General features: G+C 45.3%; 1 protein-coding gene across 2 annotated transcripts in view; it reads left to right on the top strand.

Annotated features, from left to right (window-relative positions):
- The window catches only part of ASTN2 (astrotactin 2), an 869,558-nt gene that overhangs the window by 283,469 nt on the left and 563,121 nt on the right, over positions 1-22,968 (top strand). The window lies entirely within an intron of this gene.

The raw sequence follows: 22,968 nt of genomic DNA, 5'->3' as shown, positions 1-22,968 counted from the left end.
CAGACCTCCCCAGGTAGCTATCACTGGGGTTCTGACATTTTTCTCCCTTCAAGGAATTCTGTTCTCTGGATTACTTCATCCCCAGCTTAATAACCCCAGCCACAAGCCTAGTTTGCCTTTGAAACAGGGTCCAGATTTAAGCATTCTGTGTCAACTCTTACCCGGCTGGGGCCGGCCTCCTTGGCAGTGAAATATAATTGGTTCGGCTACACACTAACTTACATTTCTCACCCTTCTTATATTGGCCACAGGAGGAATTTAAGCATGTGGGGTTAGCATTTCTTCATCTGTACCCATCCTGGCACCTTTGGCTTACTCACAGTTTAGACGTAGAAGAACCCAGCCTGCACCACAGAGTATTTACAGCTAATTGGAAAAACATTCATCATTTAGGAAGCTTGGCCGTAAATCCGCGTTTAAGTTAAAAAAGAAAAAGAAGGCCCAAACTGCAATTCTCCAGATAAATGATTTAGCCAACTGCCTTGTTACAATCCTTGAGCTGGTTCATTGTTGTGTTTTCATTAGCGCGGAGAGGAAGGTCAGCGTTCTCTTCCATTTCAAACTGTTGTTTTCAGTTGCTTGTCTCCTTCTACTGTATTACCTGATTGTTGCTTTCATGGTCTGGAATTTTCCAGCTTGTTCTTAGCTCAAAGGTGAAATCTTTTTGACCCAGTGTGTTTGTTATTTGTCCATCACAGACAGTGGGCTTAGTGCTTCACAGCCCATGCAAAGGCACAACCCCACATCCATCCGTCTGGCCCCAAGGACTTAAGGGTGAAGCAGGTGGGGCAGCAGCAGTCCGATACCAATCCTCAGGCTGTGAAGGCCATTGGATTTCATTGCTATTAGTGTTTAACATTTATATAGCTCTTTATGCTTCACAAAGAGTTTGGAATTTTACATTCATTTTTATAGAGCTGTTCCCCACCTGGGAAGCCAGCAGACTCACAGTATATTGAGGACGGGCAATAAAGTGACTTGCACAAGGTCACTGTGCATTAGGAATTGCACATCTACCTGGGCCGTGCTGATAAGGGGATGAGTGCAGTTCTGGAGATTTCCATTGTTCTGAAAGGGGTTTTCAGGCCAAACTCTTCAGAGAGGAACAGAGGGAGTGGGAGAGAGAGAGAGAGAGGGATATAAATGAAAACAGTCACAGGGGGAAAGTGGAAATGAGAGTGGAAGAATTCAAGGCAGAAGTGATAATACTAATAATAATAATGTTGCTATTTGTTAAACGCTTACTTTGTGCCAAGCACTGTGTCCCACGTAGGGTGCACAGTCTTCATCCTCATTTTACAGATGAGGGAACTGAGGCCCAGAGAAGTTAAGTAATAATAATAATAATAATAATGTTGGTATTTAAGTGCTTACTATGTGCCGAGCACTGTTCTAAGCACTGGGGGAGATACAGGGTCATCAGGTTGTCCCACGTGGGGCTCACAGTCTTCATCCCCATTTGACAGTTAAGGTAACTGAGGCCCAGAGAAGTGAAGTGTCTTGCCCATAGTCACACAGCTGACAAGTGGCAGAGCTGGGATTCGAACCCATGACCTCTGACTCCCAAGCCTAGGCTCTTTCCACTGAGCCGCGCTGCTTCTCAATGAGATGAGAAACAGCATTGTCTAGTGGTTAGAGCACGAGCCAGGGAGACAGAAGGACCTGGGTTCTAACCCTGGCTCTGTCACTCATCTGTTGTGAGACCTTGGACAAGTCAATTTCTCTGTCCCTCAGTTACCTCATGTGTAAAATGGGGAATAAGACTATGAGCCCCATGTGGGGCATATACTGTGTCCAACATGATTAGCTTGCATCTAGCCCAGCACTTAGTACAGTGCCTGGGAACATAGTAAGCCATAAGATGCCATAAATGAAATAGTGATGGACATCAGGCTGGTGATATTTCATCAGGCGACCCAGCTGGTTGTGTGGGTTCTAATCGTAGCCTAATAGTAACTTTGATATTTGTTAAATGTTCACTATGTGCCAAGCATTGGGCTAGAGACACTATAATCAGATCGCCTAGGAAACCTCAACACTATAATAGCAAAGGGAGAAACTGCACCTTTGCAAAACAAAGATAATGAAGGGGGTACTGCAATGTGAGGTGAAGAAGAGTTGGAAGCGGTCTAGCACACAAGAGCAAGAGTTGGGAATTCAAAATTTCAGAAGGAATTTTTTTGTAAATCATCTCCAAGCAATGTCATGTGAGAGCCTTAGGGGTTCACAGCAGAGACACTCAGGGAGGGAGGTAATACATTCAGTACGCAGAAAGAATTGAAGAATGAGCTTGTTGTGGCCAGGTGATATGTCTGTCAACTCTGTTGTATTGTACTCTCCCAAGCGCTGAGTATAGTGCTTTTCACATGGTAAGCCCTCAATAAATGCCAATGACTGACTGAGAGTCCCTATCCCACAAGGGACTCCCAGTCTAAGGAGGAGTAGGGAATATGCATTGTTCTCATCTCCACATCTGTATGCAGTGATTCTTGCTGCAAAATGTGGGTGTCAGCCACACTGCCACTAGGTGGGCCACCGGGGAGCAGGCTGTCATGAGTCCAATCATAAGGGAAGCAGCGTGGCTCAGTGGAAAGAGCACGGGCTTTGGAGTCAGAGGTCATGGGTTCAAATCCAGGCTCTGCCACTTGTCAGCTGTGTGACTGTGGGCAAGTCACTTCACTTCTCTGTGCCTCAGTTACCTCATCTGTAAAATGGGGATTAAGACTGTGAGCCCCACGTGGGACAACCTGATTCCCCTGTGTCTACCCCAGCGCTTAGAACAGTGCTCTGCACATAGTAAGCGCTTAACAAATACCAACATTATTATTATTATTCCAAGTCATGAAGAGAGTCTGCTATCGGACAGCCGGAGGATGGGAGGATGTTGTTTGAACTCCGTTGCTAGCAGCGCAGTTTTTAGCAGTGTGTGCCCTGTCTTGAGTTGCATCCTCTCTGCCAATGGCTGAGGCTGAGGCCTGAGCCCAGTGACCCCGCCTAGAGTGGAGGTCTTCCAGGATTTGGGGGGGCTGAGTCCTGGGGTGAACTAGGGCTTCATTGTGTCTAGGTCTCTGGGGTCACTGCACCACAAAGAGAGTGAGGCCCGTTGGCAGTGTCGTTCTAATTGATTTGTCTACTGCTGCATTTGAAAATGCCACTGTCTGAAGCTAGAAGCCTACATAGACATGAATTTCCCTCCACAGGGATAATGGAGAAATGGCTATCTACTTCCAAATGCAATTAATTTAAAATCGGACGGAAAAGCAAAACATTTTTACCTGGGGAATGGAGCTGCTTCATCTTTGAGCGTGCTGATGCTTCTCTTCCATACAAGTCCAGGCTCCTCTCCTCATTTCCAGCTTTTCCTGGGGAGTGAGACTGAGATTTGGCATTGCAATATGCGGCATTTTCCACTGGCTGCTTTGCACATTTCACCTTTAAAGCGCCTGTGAAAAAAACCAACAGTGGCAGAATGACATGTGTGGTAGCCAGCAGCCTGTTTGCAAATACAGCAGAGTCCTGTTTGTGCTGCCTTTCTTCAAGTTCACTTGCAGTTTGTGTCATTTGTGAAGGATGTAATGTGCCTAATGAGGCTCTGAGACTCGGCAACAAGAGAAGGGAAGGGGAGGGGGAGAGGGAGGGAACAGCAAGAAAGGAGAGGGATAGAGCTGTCCTCAACTCCTCCATTAGCAGCCTCAGAATGCTGCTCATCTGGAAATGCAAAGATTAATCAGGAACCAATATCTTAGCTTCCCACTTACTTCTTAAGAACCTTGACCCTGTGGGCAGGGATTATGTCTACCAACTCTATTGTTTTGGACTCTCACAAGCACTTAGTATAGTACCCTGCACACAGTAAGCGCTCAATAAATACCACTGATAGATGGATGAATTCAAGTCATTCTTGAGCCTCAGAGAGTAATATGAAACATGTAGGGACTGAAATGGTCTCTCTCTGAGAGAAGCAGGATGATGTACTAGGAGTGGCAGAGGCCTGGAAGTTAGGGAGTTGGTTCTCATCCAGGGTTTCCCCTAGCTTAGGCAGGTCATCTCCCTTCTACTTTGCCTCAGTCCCTCCACTGCAAACATTCAGTAAGAGCTAGATAAATACCATTGATTCAGTGAGACAGAGCCTTGTTGATGCTGTGACCAGGACATCAACCAATCAATGGTATTTTTTGAGTGCTTACTTTGTACAGGGCACTGAACTAAGTGCTTAGGAGAGTAGTACAGTATCTGACACATAGAAAGTGCCTAACAGATAACATAATTATAATTATTATTACAATACAGCAGAATTAGCAGACACATTCCCTGCCCCTAATGAGCTACTGCCTAGGGGGAGGCAAACATTAAATGTTGGACATGTTAAATTTGAGGTGTCAGTGGAACAACCAAGTAGAGACTACAAGAGAAGGAGAAATATCAGAGCTGGAGATGTAGATTTGGGAATCCTCCATGAAGAAATGGTAGTTGAAGCTGTAGGAGTGAATGAGTTCTCCAAGGGAGTGGGTATAAATGAAGAAAAAAGGGGACCCAGAAAGGAACCTTAAGGGACTCCCAGAGTCAGGGGTTGGGAGGAGGAGTCGGGTCCTGGGAATGAGTGGCCAGAGAGATAGGTGGAGAACTAGGTGAGAATGGTGTCAGTGAAGCCAAGATTAAGTAATATTTCCAAGAGAAAGAGGTGGTCAGCAGTATCAGTGTTACCTGAGAGGTTGAGGGGGATTAGGGTGGAGTAAAGGCCATTGAATTTGGCAAGTAGGAAATTATTGATGACCTTTGAGAGGGCAGTTTCCATGGAATAAAGGGAACAGAAGCCAGATTGGAGTGGGTCAAGAAGAGAATTGGAGGGGGGAAAACTGGAGGCAGTGGATGTAGATAGGTTGCTTGAAGAGTTTGGAGGGAGATAGGGCAATAACAGGAGGGAGTCATGGGGTCAGGGAAGCTTTTTTTGTTTTTTGTTTTCTTTAGCATAAGGCATACATAGACCTGTTTGAAAGCAGTGGGAAAGAAGCCTTTGGAAAGTGAAAAGTTTAAGATGGAGGTCAGGGAGGGGAGAAGAGAGGGGGCAAGCACTTTGATAAGGTATGAAAGGGTGCTGTCCTAGGTTGAGGTGATAAACAATAGGCAATACCTCCCATTATATTGTGTCCAGGGCCCTGCAGAGACCCCCTGAGGCCAGACCAACTGCTTTATTTACATCTCAGAGGCTTCATGGTGCATCCTATTTCTCTCCAATCTCAGTGGAGACTGATTCAATACTGCAGCCTGATTGACACCCCTCCTCGCCACAACTTCTAGGCTTTGTGACCTCAGACCTCCCCTTGGAGAGGCAATTTGGAGCCTCCCCTCTTCCCAGCTTTTGGGACTACCCCTTGGGCTTACACCAGTTTATGTTCTGAGGACTAGAGGAATTGCTTTATGAAGCTGCAAGGCCTACCCTCCCCTTTACAGCCTAATTAAGATTACTGGGCTGCCCAGGGAGATGGGGGGCTACACACCAAACTGGGGTCAGCAAAACGCAGTCCGCCTTTGGGGCCTGTGGCTTCCAAAGATGAGAGAACCGGTCTCCAGTCTGGAATGACCTGGCAGTGAAAACAGCGGCTAGGTTTAAGACAAATTAAATGGCTTCAATTACCTGGCTGGTTATTGTGGCAGTTACCGATGGAAGTGTGGGTGTGTGCCTGGCTCTTGCCAGCAGGGTGTTCTCAGGACTGTTAGAGGAGTGAGAAGCTCAACTTTGATCTGCTTCTCTATTTGCTCTGTAAAACAAGACCCTTCCTAGGTGAAAATTAGGTATTCACAAGCCCTTAGGTGTGTGTGGAAGGGTCTCTTTGATCCCCTTCCTCTGCTCCAGTGTCCCCGGTAACCCTGGAAGAAACACTTATTTGATTATTTCATGGGTGAAAAAGTAAAGCGAATTATGAAATGAAGCCAGGGCCCTGCCTTCTCCTGAACCCTCAGCAGTGTCAAGGGCATCTGGAAGGAGTAAGTGTACCAGGAGACATCAAATACTTCCCCCCACCCTCCAGCCACCCCCGCCTACCCAGAGACAGTCCCTGAAATATGGTTTAAATCGTGCTCAGATTTCCATCTCCTTTGCAGTGCCATTCGGCCCGGCTCCCAGACAGCAGCAGACTTCAAACTAAAGGAGACTGCTGTCAGGAATCAAATGGGAGACAAAAGGCGATAAACCGAACATGTAGTTTTGAGTTGCTTACACTGGCGAGAGGGAATAATCAGGCTCCCTCTCCTTCTCGCTCTTCAACTACATTCAGTGGGATTTCTTTTTTCCCTTTTTCCATTCACTGAGTTTCTCCCTTGTGTCCTTGCCAAGGAAATCCCTGGGTCATTAGTGTTTGCAATTCTGTGGACAGGCTAGGCCCAAAGGAGAGGGCTTCCCCCCAACCTTGATTGCTTGTTCCCCATAGAAGGAGCATTCTGGGTGCATGGGAAGGAAGTAGTGAACACCCCGCTCTCAGCAGTTAGGGATGGCTGGAAGACAGGGACTGTAGGACTGTAGTAATCCAAGCAAGCAGCCTCTGGCATTCAGGGGTAGATTTCTAGTGGAACAAGGACCCAGAGAAGGTGGTATCGTCATCCCAACTCCACCACTGTGGCAAATACTCTCCAGAGTTATTTGTTAAATCAGTCAATCAATAGTATTGATTGAACACTTTCTGGATGCAGAGCACTGTACTAAGTACTTGTGGGATTACAACACAATGTAGTTGGTAGACACATTAAAGCTCCACCAAGAGTTTACAGTCTAGAGGGGAAATCATCTCCTAATCAGGGTGGGCGGGGGGAGGAGAGAGGGATGAAGATGCCTGCTTTTCCATCCTCCTAGGACTACAATGAAGATAAATAATGAGGGCATTTGCTAAGCATTTACTATGTGCCAGGCTCTGTACTAAGCACTGAGGTGGATACAAGCAAATGGAGTTGGACACAGTCCCTGTCCCACATAGGGCTCATGGTCTCAATCCCCATTTTACAGATGAGGCAACTAAGGCACAGAGAAGTGAAGCAACTACCCAAGATTACACATCAGACAAGTTGCAGGACCGGGATTAGAACCTATGACCTTCTGACTCCCAGGCTCGTGCTGTATCCACTAAACTATGCAGCTGCTTCTCCCCTTTGTCCCATACCTAGATAACTGCTCCTTTGTGTTTTAAGATGATGATACTATTGATGGTGAGATTCTATACATGCATGAAGGTGCACTGAAAAGACTAATGAGGGCCTAAAATGCCCTCCTGCATTGTGTACAGGTAATGATGGAATCTTGCTGTGATTACATTTTTATTTTTTCCCAAACAGGACTTCTCCCCATTTTTGAGTGTCCCTCTTGGTAGCTGATTCTTCCCCAAGTCTTTTTACAGTATCAGCAGCCTTTCTCCCAATTACTGCCTCCTAGGTGGGTCTGTCACTGCAGAGCATGGGCTTGAGATTCAGAGGTCCTGTGTTCCAATCCTTTCTTGGGCACATGTCTGCTATATGATCTTGGACAAGTCACTTAATTTATCTGTGACTCAGTTACCTCATCTGTCAAATGGAGAGTAAGACTGTGAGCTCCCTGTGGAACATGGACTGTGTTCAGCCTAATTATCTTTTATCTACCCCAGGGTGTAGCACATAGTAAGCCCTTAACAAATGCAATAAAAAAAATAAAGTGGCAGGATGAGATTACCATCAATATGGTGCTGGAAAATTTTCAGCTCACTATGACTGAAGCAATATATGTAAGCAGCACAGCCCTGTGAGGTGGGACCCAGGAAGTTAATAGACAGCAGCAGGCTACCCCAGCAGCTGCTGTTGGGTAAATTGGAAGGGATCACGTATAAGATAGGGGCCAGAGTAAACAATTAAAAAGGCCCATGGAAACACAGTCTAAAACAATAGCAGGGATTGTTGGAAGAACACGATAGCAGGAAGGTTAGCTTGGTGGGCAGCAAGCAACAAAAGGACTCCCTTGCTTCAGCAGGAGCCCATGTAGAACAGAATGACAAGAGGCAATCTCTAAAGCAGTCAGGCTACATAATTCAATCAATCAGTTGTATTTATGTGCACTTATTGTGTGCAGAACACTTTACTAAGCACTTGGGAGAATATAATACAACGATATAACACATACATTCCCTGCCTACAAGGAGTTTACAGTCTAGAGCAAGATAGACATTAATCTAAATAGATAAATTATGGCTATGGACAAAAGTGCTGTAGGGCTGGGAGGAGGGATGAATAAAGAGAGCGAATCAGGATTATGCAGAAAGGATTGGAAGGAAAGAAAACAGGGCTTAGGGAAAGCCTCTTGGATGGGATGTGCCTTCAATGAGGCTTTGAAGGCAGGGACAGTAATTGTCTTTTGGATATGAAGAGGGAGGGCATTTCAAGCTAGAGGCAGGATGTGGGCCAGAGGTTAGTGGTGAGATAGACAAGATTGAGGTACAGTAAGTAGGTTGGCATCAGATGAGCAAAGTGTTCATGCTGGGTTGGAGTAGGAGAGTAGCAAGGTGATTGCGTGTTTTAAACCCTATGGTAAGGAGTTTCTGTTTAATGTAGAAGAGGATGGTCAACCACTTTAGGTTTTTTCAGGATTGGGGGAACATACACCAAAAATGATCTGGGCAGCAAAGTGAAGTATGGACTGGAATGGGGAGAAACAGCAGTCAGGGGGGTCAGCAAGGAGACAGATTCAGAAATCTAGGCAGGATAGGATAATTGCTTGGATTAACGTGGTAGCAGTTTGGATGGAGAGGAAAGGATGGATTTTAGCGATGTTGTGAAGGATGAAGTGACAGGATTTAATGTTAGATTGAATATGTGGGTTGAATGAGAAAGAAAAGTTAAGGATAATGCTAAGGTTATCGGCTTGTGAGACAGAAGGGATGGTGGTACTGTCTACAGTAATGGTAAAGTCAGGGAAAGGACGGGGTTTGGGTGGGAAGGTTAGTTATGGTTTTGACATGTTAAGTTTGAGGTGACAGCAGGACTTACAAGTAGAGATGTCTTGAAGGCAGAAAGAGATGTGAGACTGCAGAGAAGGCTGAAGACGTAGATTTGGGAGTCATCTGTGTAGAGTTGGTAGTTGAAGCCATGTGAGCAAATGAGTTAGTAATACACGCATCACCAGAGCAAGAAAACATATTTACCTCTACCCAGAGTATAAGGGAGAACCAGTCATGGACTGATCTTTAAACCTATATAGATTATCTAAATGAAGGCCAGCTATAAATACATAATCATATATTACTTGCCTTATTGAGGGAGGAGGAATGTAATTTGAACTTTTGCATTAAACATAATCATCAGGTAGCTAAAGCAGAGAGTTGGCTCACTGTGCATCATCTCTCTGCCCCTGTGAGTTTTGTTTAGGGACCTTTCCAGCCTCCCCCATACCCAGCTCCTTCCCATCAGAGGATCTCTAATCGCACAGGATGATGATGACTATCTACCACCTGTCTGGGACTCAAGAAAGGGTTGAAAAGCTCTGGCCTTGTAGCAACTTAATTTTGAATTCTTCCTAGAGGCTGGCAGCAGGTAGCTCATTTATCTTGATAATTTTATCAATCCCATAAGCCCCACCTCTCTGCAGGTGTGGAGTGGCCGGTGTAACCAGACAGCAGACTTCATCCTGGTATTTGCAAAACTGAAATCTGCCTCCTCCTTTGCCTCCTCCCCCTGAACACACCCTAGCCCTGGTCTTCTCGAATTGAATCTGACCTGCAGGACTCATGACGAAAGAACTCCAGATCCCAATCTTTCCTTCCAGTTTCCCTGGGCAGTGTTCCCCATGTTTCCTCTATTCCTCTGAGCTATCTGTCGGGATAGCTTGTGCCCAGAGCTGTCAGTAGGATGGGCGGCTGGTTAGCTGAACAGCAGTGGAGCGCCACAGCCCCCACCTTGCTCCCTACCTCTTGTAGCCCATCCCGTCTCCATGGTGACAGTCTCTTTAACTTCCTCTGGCCGGTGATAGAGATAACAGCTCTTACATCTGTTCCTGGAGGTGCTGCCTCTGTTGTTGTTTGCTTTTTTTGCGTACTTTTTTAGATTGTATCTGATCCAGCTTCACTGGGTAATTGAGTGTTTGAGAGTGAAAAATTATCTCCCCAGCTTGGCCCTTATCTTGACAGCAAAGCAGCACTTTTAATTTAATTTTGTTCGGAGACACTCGGGTAACAAATTTCACTAATCGCTGGGCTGTCGCCTTCCGCATGGTAACCAGACGCTTGTTCCTGGGCCATAAAATACACACACTTTGGCTGGTCTCAGAGGAGACAAGAGCTTAAGAGGACAGAAAAAGAGAGAGAGAGAGAGAGACAGAGAGAGAGGGGAAGACAAAGAGAAAGATACGGAGACAAAGAGAGACAGATACCGAAACAAAGAGAGAAAAACAGACACCCAGAAAGTCACAGAGGCAGGCAGAAAGACCGCGTACAGTGGGAGAAAAGGAGGGAGGAAGGAGGAATAGAGTTATGTCTGGACCCAAAATTATGTCTTCATCCATTGTGCAAGATTGCCAGTAGATATCTTTGTTCGAATGTGGCCAGAAGATCTCATGTGCCCCTTAATTCTCCCCTGGGAGGTGGCTGGGAGCCCAGTTCTCTCTGTAGCATTTGGGATGCAACAGAGCTCAGGCCCATCCAACAGAGAGAAATGTATTTTACCTTCGTGACCACAGTCTTGAATTTATGAGCTTCTTCGGAGTCATTCTTTCAGTCCTCGAGCGTGGGGCTCGTATGGTCTCTTTCTCTTTTCTACCTTATTATCAGTCTTATCCTGGGCCTCTGTTTCCATCAGGGATTGGGCCAGTGAAGGGCAGTGTTCTAGAAGCAGATCCCCAGTGGGGCTGGGATAGAAATTGCTGCTGGGGACCATCCCATCACATAGAGGGAAGAGATGAGCTGCTGTATTCCAGAACTGGTCAGCATCTAAAGCTGCCTCACATGAGGCCAAACTCGTAATTCCATGCCCATCAGTCTCCTCTTCAGAGTAGTTTCTTCCCCTTGCCCCTTGGATTTTCATGGAATTTTTCCTAATCATATTTGTTAAGCACTTACTATGTGCCAGTGACTGAACTAAGCTCTGGGATAGATACAAGTTAATTAGGTTGGACCCAGTCCCTGTCTCACATGGGGCTCACAGTCCAAGTCAGAGCAGGAAAGACTTAATCTCAATTTTTCTGATGAGGTAGCTGAGGCACGGAGAAGTTAAGTGACTTGCCCTAGGACACATAGCAGACAAGGGGCAGAGCCGAGATTAGAACCTAAGTCCTCTGTCTCCCAGGCCTGGGGATCTTGTCAGTAGGTCATGCTACTTCCCTGAATAATTTGAATATTCACCTGCCCATGACCTGTTTGCCCTCTGTGAACTCTACCATCATTTAGTTGTATAAAAGGCTGGCAGGGGGAGCAGAAGGGCTCTAAGTCCTGGCTTCAGTATAATTCATTCATTCATTCAATAGTATTTATTGAGCGCTTACTATGTGCAGAGCACTGTACTAAGCGCTTGGAATGAACAAGTCGGCAACAGATAGAGTCAGTCCCTGCCGTTTGACGGGCTTACAGTCTAATCGGGGGAGACAGACAGACAAGAACAATGGCAATAAATAGAGTCAAGGGGAAGAACATCTCGTAAAAACAATGGCAACTAAATAGAATCAAGGCAATGTACAATTCATTAACAAAATAAATAGGGTAATGGAAATATATACAGTTGAGCGGACGAGTACAGTGCTGTGGGGATGGGAAGGGAGAGGTGGAGGAGCAGAGGGAAAGGGGGAAAAAGAGGGTTTAGCTGCGGAGAGGTAAAGGGGGGTGGTAGAGGGAGTAGAGGGAGAAGAGGAGCTCAGTCTGGGAAGGCCTCTTGGAGGAGGTGAGTTTTAAGTAGGGTTTTGAAGAGGGGAAGAGAATCAGTTTGGCGGAGGTGAGGAGGGAGGGCGTTCCAGGACCGCGGGAGGACGTGGCCCAGGGGTCGACGGCGGGATAGGTGAGACCGAGGGACGGTGAGGAGGTGGGCGGCAGAGGAGCGGAGCGTGCGGGGTGGGTGGTAGAAAGAGAGAAGGGAGGAGAGGTAGGAAGGGGCAAGGTGATGGAGAGCCTTGAAGCCTAGAGTGAGGAGTTTTTGTTTGGAGCGGAGGTTGATAGGCAACCACTGGAGTTGTTTAAGAAGGGGAGTGACATGCCCAGATCGTTTCTGCAGGAAGATGAGCCGGGCAGAGGAGTGAAGAATAGACTGGAGCGGGGCGAGAGAGGAGGAAGGGAGGTCAGAGAGAAGGCTGACACAGTAGTCTAGCCGGGATATAATGAGAGCCTGTAGCACTAAGGTAGCCATTTGGGTGGAGAGAAAAGGGCGGATCTTGGCGATACTGTAGAGGTGAAACCGGCAGGTCTTGGTAACGGATAGGATGTGTGGGGTGAACGAGAGAGACGAGTCAAGGATGACACCGAGAGTGCGGGCCTGAGAGACGGGAAGGATGGTCGTGCCATCGACAGTGATAGAGAAGTCTGGGAGAGGACCTGGTTTGGGAGGGAAGATGAGGAGCTCAGTCTTGCTCATGTTGAGTTTTAGGTGGCGGGCAGACATCCAGGTGGAGACGTCCTGGAGGCAGGAGGAGATGCGAGCCTGAATGGAGGGGGAGAGGACGGGGCGGAGATGTAGATCTGCGTGTCATCTGCGTAGAGATGGTAGTCAAAGCCGTGAGAGCGAATGAGTTCACCGAGGGAGTGAGTGTAAATGGAGAACAGAAGAGGGCCAAGAACTGACCCTTGAGGAACTCCAACAGTTAAAGGATGGGAGGGGAAGGAGGCTCCAGCGAAGGAGACCGAGAATGACCGGCCAGAGAGGTAAGAGGAGAACCAGGAGAGGACAGAGTCCGTGAAGCCAAGATGAGAGCAACTGGGGAGATGGTGGGAACAAAGTAAAAGAGAGTTTAGGAGCGGAACTGGAGTAAGTTAATCATGACACTATTGTAAATGTCCCAATAATAACAATATCAATTATGATATTTATCAAGCACTTCCTATGTTAAATGATAAGGTGGATCCAGGATAATCAGATTGGATATAATTTTTGTCCCCCATAGGGGTCAGTCAAAAAGGTAAGGGCACCAGGTTTCATCCAGGATAATCAGATTGGATATAATTCTTGTCCTACATAAGGATCATGGTCAAAGAGGTAGGGAGAGCAGCGTTCTGATCCCCATTTTATAGTTAAGGAAATTGAGACAAAGGGAGGTATAATTACTTGCCCGAAGTCTCACAGCAAGCCAGTGGTACAGCCTGGGACTAGAACCCAGGCCTCGTGACTCGCAGACCCCTGCTCTCTTCACTAGGCCCTGTGATCCTGAACTTCTCTAACTCAGTTTCTGAGAGAGCAGTGGCATTATTAGGCATCTGTTCTCAGGTTAGGGGGAGGTGTACTCAGAGAGGAGAAGTGACTTTCCCTAGGTGACATAGCAAGACAGGTTCCTAGGCAGGAATATAATCTGGGGCTCTTGCCTTCCAGACTCCTGTTTTATCCACAAAGAGTATGTTGCCTTTTAACTTCAAGAAGAGAATTGGTTGAGAGAAGGGATACACTTCTTTGTTCAAGTACTGTAATAAAAACTTTTCTTTGTTAGCCAAGCAGTGTAGAGCTTTAGAGAAGATGTGTCCTACGGTGTGAAAGTAATGCTGCTGGCAGTGAGATTGTATCCATGGTCCATGAAGGAGAAACTCTTGCACATTTGCAGACTGGGGCCATGAAACTACACTCTACAAACTTTCTGTCCCCTTGCAATTTTGGTTGAGCACTATACAAACTTTCTGTCCCCTTGCAATTTTGGTTGAGCACTATACAAACTTTCTGTCCCCTTGCGATTTTGGTTGAGCATTGCTTGATTACCAATGGTTAAAGCAGACCAGTAGGACTTCTGCTTGAGGATTTTTTTTTCTTGCAGTAGTTGTGGTGGATCACATTGAGCCATCCACACTCTATCTCAGGCACTGTGAAACAGCACTCCACTCCAAGTCAGGTATTGGGTGCAGTCACTGGTCCCAGACCAGAATATCTCTGAGATATCAAAAATGGCAGACACCACTGTACCCTCACCTGTATGATACTCAGATATCTTTCCCATTTTCTTCTAAAAAAAAAAAACAGGAAGAAAGCAAAACAAACAAAACTAAAGGACTTCAAGAGGAGCAACAGCAAAACATATTGGTGGCCTTCCACAAACTAGTCAGATCAGAGGAGGAAAAGGACATGGGCATCAGAGCAGGGTACGGTCAGGCAAGGTTGTTTCAGGGGTAGTGCAGTGGCATCAGAGTCACACCTTCCTCTGGGAAGATTTGAAAGGCCTGTGCCCAGGACCTGTAATGCTGAGAAGTATTCTCCAGTGGACACTCATCCAATAAAGATGAGATCCAAACAGGGCACATCCAGTTCCTATCCCAGGGAGCCATTCCTCATCAATGCTGGGGTATTCACTCCAGCCTATATGCTACAAGGGTGATGTCTGTTCTCACTGATGCTCAGCAGCCTGAAAGTAAAGGGTACCTATGTGTGGAAGTGGCACATACAGATGGTGAAGGAGTGTTTAGACAAGGTTAAAGAAGCCCTGAACTCCTTACCTCACCATCCAGTAAGCCAGGCAGAGATGAACCAATCTTCTCCAGAAGTACCCATTCCTGTCCTTCTCCAGTGGAAAGGTGGGTGATTTCTAGGAAAGACAAATATGAAATGTAAGGGAGAAGCAGCAGGCCCTAATGAAAAGATCACAGGACTGGGAAGCAAGAGAACTGGGTTCTAATTTCTGCTCTGCCACTTGCTTACTGTGTGACTTTGAACAAGTAACTTAACTTCTCTGGGCCTCAGTGTCCTCATCTGTAAAACGGGGATTAGACATCTCTTCTCCTACCCCCTTTAGACTGTGAACGCCATGTCAGACAGGGACTGTGTCCCAGCTGATTATCGTCAATCTACCCCAGTGCTTAATATAGTACTGTGCTTGGCATGTGCAACTATTTAACAAATGGAACAATTATTATTATTATTATTTTTATAGGGAGAGATGGATTTCCCTCCTTAGCGTCCTTTATTGTCTGTCTCCTCCTCTAGATTGTAAGTCTGTGTGGGCAGGGAACGTCTACTGACTCTGTTGTAGTCTCCCAATCGCTTAGTTCAATGCTCAGCACATAATAAGCACTCAATAAATACCACTGATGATGAGGATATAGACCATTAATTGCAGCTGCTTGATCCTGGATCTGGACACCAGAAAAAGGGGTCCTTGAGAACAATGGAGGTTTTCCAGCGCTGCTCTTTCAGGATAAAGACCTGGGTTTGCCCAGGAGCTCCTCCTAGTGGTTTTGAGAACAGAAAGGAAAGCAGGTGTTTTTCCAGCCTAACCAGCTTCTCAGTCCCCCAGTCTCCCTGTTTCTACTTCTCCCCATGTGATTTGTCCTTTCTCTCTCTCTCTCTCTCTCTCTCTCTCATTCATTCATTCATTCATATTTATTGAGCACTTACTATGTGCAGAGCACTGTACTAAGCGCTTGGAATGTACAATTCAGCAACAGTTAGAAACAATCCCTGCCCAGTGAGGGGCTCACAGTTTAAACGGGGGAGACAGTCAGCAAAGCAAAACAGAACAAAAAAACAACAACATCAAGATAAATAGAATCAAGGGGATGTACACCTCATTACCAAAATAAATAGGGTAATAAATAATATATACAAATAATATATACAAATGAGCACAGTGCTGAGGAGGGGGGAGGGGGAAGAGCAGATGGTGGGGGGGAGGGGAGGGGAGAGGGAAGGGGAGGCTCAGTCTGGGAAGGCCTCTTGGAGGAGGTGAGCTCTCAGTAGGGTTTTGAAGAGGAGAAGAGAGTTAGTTTGGTGGAGGTGAGGAGGGAGGGCATTCCAGGACAGCGGTAGGACGTGGGCCAGGGGTCGACGGCAGGAGAGACATGAAAGGGGGACAATGAGGAGGTGAGTGGCAGAGGAACAGAGTGTATGGGGTGGGCAGTAGAAAGAGAGAAAGGAGGTGAGGTGGGGGGACACGGTGATGGAGAGCTTTGAAGCCAATAGTGAGGAGTTTTTGTTTCATGTGAAGGTTAATAGGCAACCACTGGAGGTTTTTAAGGAGGGGAGTGACATGCCCAGAGTGTGTCTGTAGGAAGATGATCCGGGCAGCGTAATGAACAACAAACTGGAGTGGGAAGAGACAGGAGGAAAGGAGACCTAAGAGGAGGCTGACACTATAATCCAGTCGGGATATTATGAGAGCTTGTACCAGCATGATAGTCATTTGGATGGAGAGGAAAGGGCGGATCTGGCAATATTGTAAAGGTGAGACCAGCAGGTATTGGATTGGATGTGTGGGGTGAAAGACAGAGCTGAGTCAAAGATGAGAAGGATGACAGAGCTCTTCTGATTCTCATCCTTGGGTGGGATAAAATGACTACATGCTTCTTTTCACTCAAAAACCTTTCAAGCCCAAGGAGGAGACCAATATTTGAAAGAGGAGAGATATCAAGACTGTGAAAAACAGCATAGTTTAGTGGAAAGAACGTGGACCCGGGTTCTAATCTTGACCCTGCCAAATGCTTGCTATGTGACCTTGGACAAACCACTTAGCTTCTCTGTATTTCAGTTTCCTCAACTGTTAAAATGAGGAAACTACTAAACCCTGCCCTTCCCCTGACTTTCCCATCACTGACTTTCCAAGCACCACCATCCTCCCTGTCTCACAAGCCCATAAACCTGGCTTTATCCTCAATTTATCTCTCATTCAATCAATCAATAAATCATATTTATTGACTACTTACTATGTGCAGAGAATTGTTCTAAGCACTTGGAAGAGTGAAATGCAACAGAGTTGATAGACATCTTCCCTGCCCATAATAAGTTAACCACATTTTTCAGTCTTTAACCAAATCATGTCAGTTCAACCTTCACAACATTGTAAAATCCTCTATTTCTTCTCCATCTAAACTGCTGCCACCTTAATCCAAGCATTTATCCTATCCCACCTTTATTTCTGAATCTGCCTCCTTGTTGGCCTCCCCACCTCCTGTCTTTCCCTACTCGAGTCCATACTTGTCTGCTTGGAACATTTTTCAACAAAATCATTCAGTCCATTTTTCCCCACTCAAGAACCTCCAGGCGGTCGCCCATCCACCACCATATGAATCAATCAATTCTTCAATTAATGATACTAGAGTGCTTACAACATGGAGAGAATTGTATTAAGTGCTTGGAAGAGTACAGTGTAACAGAATTAGCACAGTCCCTGCCCACAGTGTGCTTACTTAATACCATAATGTTTAAAACCCTCAATCACGTTGGCCCCACCAACCTTACCTTCCTTATTTCCTACTACAACCCAGCCCACACACTTGACTCCTTTAATACCAACTTACTCAATGTACTTTGATTTTGTCAATTTCTGTGCTGACCCCTCACTCATGTCCTGCCTCTGGCTTGGAAAGCCCTGTCTCTTCCTGTCAAGGAGATGATCACCTTCCCCACCTTCAAAGCCTTATCAAAAGCACTTTGCCTCTGAGAGGCCTTCCCCGACTAAGACCTCATTTCCTCTTACCCCACCCCCTTCTGTGGTGCCCTTGCACTTGGATTTTTTATTCACCTGTCCATTAGTTCCACAGTACTTATGTACATATATGTAATTTATTTGAGAAGCACTGTGGCTTAGCGGAAAGAGCACCGACTTGGGAGTCAGCAGCCGTTAGTTCCAATCCCTGCCTCACCGCTTGTCAGCTGTGTGACTTTGGGCAACCCACTTAACTCCTCTGTGCCTTAGTTACCCCATCTGAAAAATGGGAATTAAGACTGTGAGTCCTACGTGGGACAATCTGATTACCTTTAATCTACCCCAGCGCTATGAACAGTGCTTGGCACACAGTAAGAGCTTAACAAATACCATCATCATCATCCTTATTTTTGTAAATGTCTGTCTTCCCCTCTAGATTGTAAAATCATTGTGGCCAGGGCATGTTATCTACCAACTCTCTTGTACTGCACTCTCCCAAGAGCCTAGTACAGTGCTCTGTACACAGTAAGCACTCAGTGAATATGATTGACTGATTGATTAGGGATTTAATATTTGATCTCAATACTTAGACTGTGAGCCCCAATGGGACAGAGATTGTGTCCAACCTGATAAACCTATATCTACCTCCACACTAGAATAGTGTTTGACACATAGTAAGCATTTAACATATAAAATAATAATCAATAATAATAGTAATAATAATAAATGTTTTAATACACCGGTAATACAATTCACAAAATCTACTCTTAGCAGAGACTTTTGGAGAGCCTATTAGAAACAGGTTAGAAACATTCCAGTGGCCCAAAGATCAAACAGAATAAGGACTGTAAAGATGTTAAACATTTTCTTTTAAGGTGATTTCTTTCTCAGGGAAGACAAGAGCTGGGAACACTGCCAGGCTTTGATTTTTTCCATTCAGAAGTTGTGATATGGGGGGCAGGTCATGGCCACGAGTTAATGAGAAAAGGGCCTTCCCATGTCCCCTATTAACTAATGAAAATGTCTTCACTTAAAATATTGTCAAGGGTCTTATTAGAGGAAGGCCACCGGGGTCTTATGGATGGGATTGTGGGCCAGGAGTGAAAAAAAAAAGAACTGTGCCAAATTCTGGCTATTCCTCTGTTTTTTCTGGGTTACCTTGGATAAGTCATTGCAACTCTCCCTTAACTGGTTGAAACTAGCTCAGAATGCTGATCCAAGCTCCAAATCTCAGTGCCATCCATTGTATAAGAATCTTGGCTTTGAATGGAAGACAGTAACATAAAGGGTCTCCTGAAGCAGAAAGCGAGTGCCCTCATGCCTCAGTGTATTCAACCCCCAGTAATTTGCTGCTGCTTTTGAACCTTCTTCATGCAACCATTCTTGCTCTTGCTTGTTCTTTTGTTTTTGGTTTCTTCCCCATTGCTTTTGTGAATTTACTCTGTTTCTTCCCAGCCTCCATTTCAATCTCCCTCCTGGCCCTGGCCTGAACTTGAAGGGTATTCATTTCATTTGAGTAGTCTGATCTGATAGTTGTATATGTGTCATGGTGCTTGGCACATAATATGTGTTTAACAATTATTATTATTATTGTTGTTTTAATTAATATTAAGTGGAGCTAAACAGAATAGGTGCTGTGTTTACACAGATGATTCCCAAATTAACCTCTCCAGCCCTGACCTTTCTCCTTCTCTGCAGTCTTGCAGTTCCTCCTGCCTTCAGTATATCTCTACCTGGATATCCCACTGACACTTTGAACTAACCATGTCCAAAACAGAAGTCCTTATCTTCACAGCCAAGTCCTGTCCTCCCCGTTTCTTTCCCATCTCTTTTACACAGCCCCATATATTCAATCTGTCATCAAATCCTTTCAGTTCCCACCCTTTCCTCTCCATCTAAACTGCTTCATGCTGATCCAAACAATTTTATCTCATCTTGACTACTGCATCTGCCTCCTTACTGAACTCCTTGCCTCCTATCTATCCCTGATCCAGTCCATACTTCACTCTGCTGCCTGAATCATTTTTCTAAAAAAAGTCTACCCATTCATTACTCAAGAATCTCCAGTGGTTGCTCATCCACCTCTACATCAACAGAAACCCCTTACCATTGGCTTTAAAGCACACATTCACCTTTCTCTTCCTACCTTACTTCACTGATCCCCTACTACAACCCAGCCTACTCATTTCACTCTTACAACACCTGCTTGCTCGCTGTGACTTGATCTCATCTCCCTCACCTCCAAACCCTTTCCCAAATCCTCCCTGTGGCCTGGAACTCCCTCCCCATTCCATATATGCCAGAGCACCACCACCCTCCTCACCTTCAAAGTCTTATTAAGGTAACATCTCCTCCGTGAGGCCTTCCCCAATTAAACCCTCTTTTCCCCAGTTCCCTCTCTCTTTTGTGTCATCTGTGCACTTGGATCTGTACCCCCCCTACGCACTAGATATTCACCCCACCTTCAGCCCCACAGCATTTATGTATATATTGGTAATTTATTTATATTAATGTCTGTCTCCACCTCTAGACTGTAAACTTATTGTGGGCAGAGAACATGTTTACCAATTCCCATGTATTATACTCTCCCAAGCTCTTAGTACAGTGCTCTGCATACAGAAACTGCTCAATAAATATCATTAGTTTATTGATTGACTGAGCCAGTTAGAGGTCATGCTTCCTGAAAACAGTCTCATCTTCTGGCTTATGGGTTTTAGGTTCTACCCCTCCCTCACAAAAAATCTTTAATCATTTCCAACCCTCATGAGCCCTACATTTCCACCTCCCCTCTTTGCCCCCCCCACCACATATATTTGGTGTCACATGATTCAGAATTCCTGGCGCATTACAATGATTACATTCTATATCCCCTGTTGGCCACCATTTGCCACTGCTATTGCTTCTACCAATGATTTGGATTCCCCACAGTGGTTTTGCTGTTCATGTGGAGACAAGGGTGGATTGTGGAGAGTGACAGGGAGTCTGGGGTAGTAGTTTAGGCCCAAGGGACAATGATATAGGCTGCAGTGATGAGAAGAACTGGGAAGTTCATGGCGGTGTCAGCTTCTGAGCTGCAGTCAGGGAGAAGCAGTATGCTCTAGTGGATAGATCACGGCCCTGGGAGTCAGAAGGACCTGAGCCCTAATTCTGGCTCTGCCACTGGTCTGCTGTGTGACCTTAGGCAAATCACTTAACTTCTCTGTGCCTCAGATCCTTCACTGTAAAAGTGGGATTAAGATTATGAGCTCCAAGCGGAACAGGGACTGTGTTCAGCCTGATTAACTTGTATCTACCCCAACATTTAGAACAATGCCTGACTCATAGTAAGTCCTTAACAAGTACCATTATTATTATTCTCAACATTATATTGGCTTGCCTGGTGGTGCCTTCTGATTCGTGTGACTGGGTACTACCACCTAGATTCTAAAGGTTTTGGGAAAATGGAAGAGTCAAATATCACCAGTGGGTTAGGAAAAATCTGCTGTGCAACCTTAGAATTGTGTAAAGCATGAGGAATAGGAGAGAAATGGAGAAGTGAAAGTAGAGAGACTGGTAATATGCTCAAACACCAAATGAAGAGATGGTAGATGTTGGGGGTTAATGATAATGATTATAAAGATTATAGTCCCTTTTTAAAGAGACTCTCTTAAGGGGGAAGTTTGTAATATTAGAAAGCTCAAGAACCATTTGATCTGTGGACAATAGTTCCCTGATGAATTAGTAGAGGGAGAAGTTAGGGACACTCAAATGTTGTATCCCAACGTACGGTCGGATTTCTAGGAAAGAAACCAATGAAGAATCATGTTTGGATGGACAACTGGTCTGACCCAAGAATAGGCATTATTCTTTGATACCATCCTGGAGGTCTTGTATACTTCCCAGATCACTGCAGGTATTCTCTAGACAGTAAGATCATTGTGGGCAGGGAATGGGTCTGTTTATTGTTGTATTGTACTCTCCCAAGCACTTAATACAGTGCTCTGAACATAGCAATAATAATAATAATATTAGTATTTGTTAAGTGCTTACTATGTGCAGAGCACTGTTCTAAGTCCTGGGGTAGATACAGGGTAATCAGGTTGTCCCACGTGGGGCTCACAGTCTTCATCCCCATTTTACAGATGAGGTAACTGAGGCACAGAGAAGTTAAGTGACTGGCCCAGAGTCACACAGCTGACAAGTGGCGGAGCCAAGATTTGAACTCATGACCTCTGACTCCCAAGCCCAGGCTTTTTCCACTGAGCCACGCTGCTTCTCTCATAGAAGGGCCCAATAAATATGATTGAATGAAATTTTAAAATCACCTCCTTTGAGTGAGCTGTCTCAGATCTAGGCATACCATTTTAGTGGGATAATCCTGTTTTATCAGTAGTTTGTCCCACTGAGCACATTTAATCTCGAAGAAGAATGAAAAAAACAAAAAACCTGCACTCCTGGAAACCACTAGGGAACAACAGCAGGCAAATCAACATGGTACGCAGGCATCATGAATAGGATTGATCATTGTGGATTCAAAGCTTAGAACAAAAGGAAGAGCTGCATCCAGTCCTAACTACAAATTGCAGGCACTGGTCAAAGGACTGTCCTTATGAAGGTGAAGTGTTGAAGGAACTGTTGTACTTTGCTTCTCTAGCCTGATCTATACCCAAGGAAAGGGAATCATCTTCAGAGTTAAAGTAATAATAATGATAACAATAATGGTACTTGTTAAAGACTTACTTTGCATCAAACACTGTTCTAAGCACTGGGGTAGATACAAGTTAAGCAGGTTGGATATAGTCTCTGTCAAACATGGGGTTCACACTCTTAATCCCCGTTTTATACATGAGGTTACCGTGGCCCAGAGATATTAAATGACTTGCCCAAGGACACATAGCAGACTTGTGACAGAGCCAGGATTAGAACCAAGGTTCTTCTGACTCTCAGGCCTGTGCCCGTGCTCTATCCACTAAGCCATCCTGCTTCTCAAAGGACAGCTATATGCCAGTCTATCCATTCATATATGTATCTAGCTGCAGTCCCACAGTTCATGCTCATTGAAAAGTATATGTAAAAGTGTGTTCTTACATTAAGCTGAAGCTACTTCAGTGTAACGTATTTTCACATAATCAAATTAAATTCTAGGGATCCATAGGGTTTGATTAAAAAAAATAGTTGGCTGTACTCTACTAGGCTTTCGTGGTGTCCAAACTCCTATATGGTTGGGAGACCTGGACTTTCTAAAGCATGTTCATCAGTTCCACCTTTGAGCCATACCCAGTGAAAAAAAGGCAGGACAGGATTACCAAGAAGGAGGCCCAGAAGTGCAGTCAGCTCATTAGCATTAAAAGCAATGCTTAAAGCAGTACAGCTCCAATGGTTGGGACATGTGAGAAGAGTGGATAACAGCAAGTTATTCAAACAGCTGCTGGGTAGGGAGCTGAAGGCAG

The sequence above is a fragment of the Ornithorhynchus anatinus genome, chromosome 4 (genome assembly GCF_004115215.2).
Source record: "Ornithorhynchus anatinus isolate Pmale09 chromosome 4, mOrnAna1.pri.v4, whole genome shotgun sequence".
Lineage (NCBI taxonomy): Eukaryota > Metazoa > Chordata > Mammalia > Monotremata > Ornithorhynchidae > Ornithorhynchus > Ornithorhynchus anatinus.
This window is presented reverse-complemented; position numbering and strand designations above follow the sequence as displayed.